We start from the raw sequence: 1,581 nt of genomic DNA, 5'->3' as shown, positions 1-1,581 counted from the left end.
TATAAAAATATTTATATTTATTAAAACTAATTTTGTATTTATAAAACATTTTTTTATTTATAAAAACTATTTTATTATTTTTTGTATTTTAAATATGTTTTCTATTTCAATTTTAATTTTATATTTTCGAATTTCAATTTAAAAAAATAAATTTATAATTTTTTTTTTTAATTTTGGAAATATTCCGAGGAAGTGTATCCCTCGGAATATTCCGACGACATCTTCCTCGGAATATTCCGAGGAATTTCCGACGAAAAAAGTCCTCGGAATATTCCGAGGAAATGAATTTCCTCGGAATTCCGTCGGAAATTTCCGAGGGATTTCCGAGGAAAGATGAATTTCCGAGGAGTTATTTCCGAGGACTTTTTCGTCGGTACGTCGTCGGAATAGCGTTATTCCGACGACATACCGACGATTTTTTCCCTCAGTAAGCCGCTGTTTTCTTGTAGTGTTAAGAAGTCAAACTCATATAAACTAGCTTAAATTGATCAGCCGAGGGATGTTCAAGCAAAAATAAACACAATTTCTTGTTAGCTACTATAGATCGCAGAAATTTAGATGGAGAAAGAAAACACAAGTATCTCTATTCTACCATTGCTGTTTAACAAGCCATGAATCCGTCTTGGAACTAACCGATAGTCTATATTATAATAGTTGAGTTTTTGCTCACTTCTCAGCGCGCCACGTCAGCGTTATGTGGGTCCCACTTTTAAAAAGTGTGAAAAAGTGTCAGACCCATAGTTCGAACCCGGGTTATTAGGATATAAACAACAACATTTCTACCACTAAACTAAATGATACTTTGTTCATTGATGGCCGAACCTAATATATATTTATGAAGGTCGGAAGCCCTTGCTTCTTCGGCTTCCTCTGAGGGTCGGGCCTACAAGTGTATTATGGGTTTTATTTTTAAATGAGATTCATTACGTTATATGAAAAAAAACTCAAGTTTGCAAAAATTATAATTTTCCCATATTGTAAACTGATGTCGTTTAACATGAGTTTGAGTTCTTTCATCATTGTCTTAAAAAAGCCTGAGTTACAGAGTTGCTCAGTGTGTCTGTTCGTAATCTATTTTTTCACCGGTGAACTCTTCATGTCCCCATCTTAAATCGCTTGATCATAAATGTTCCTGATTTGTAGCCCCTCTGTAAACCCTATGTATGTAATTTTCATCTTTGATGAACCCAATCTGCATCTCCACCAAACTCATTGATTCCTCTTAGCTTTAACCATCTTCTAGAAAATGTTTCTCTGTGCCTCTCCAGTTCCTCAAACCAGCGTCCCAGCGTCTGTCACTCAACCTTCGAGTCTCTCCATCTTGGTCGTAGTAGTCAGAGCATAGCCTCTGGCTTCCTCGTCAGAACATAGCCTCTGGCTTTCTCCGCTTCTGGGATTCCATGAACTTCAAGAAAGACAGGGAGTTTGTGGGAATTACGGTTCTCTTCCTTGATGAAAAGGTAAGTTAAATCTTTGATCTATCACACTTATTTAACATAATTGTTTTAATTGATTTCCTGATTCTTTGTTGAATAATATTATTTGCAGATTCCGTGATTCATGGGTTTACTCCCGTCGGAC

This window comes from Brassica oleracea, chromosome C9 (assembly GCF_000695525.1).
Source record: "Brassica oleracea var. oleracea cultivar TO1000 chromosome C9, BOL, whole genome shotgun sequence".
In the NCBI taxonomy this organism is placed as follows: domain Eukaryota; kingdom Viridiplantae; phylum Streptophyta; class Magnoliopsida; order Brassicales; family Brassicaceae; genus Brassica; species Brassica oleracea.
This window is presented reverse-complemented; position numbering follows the sequence as displayed.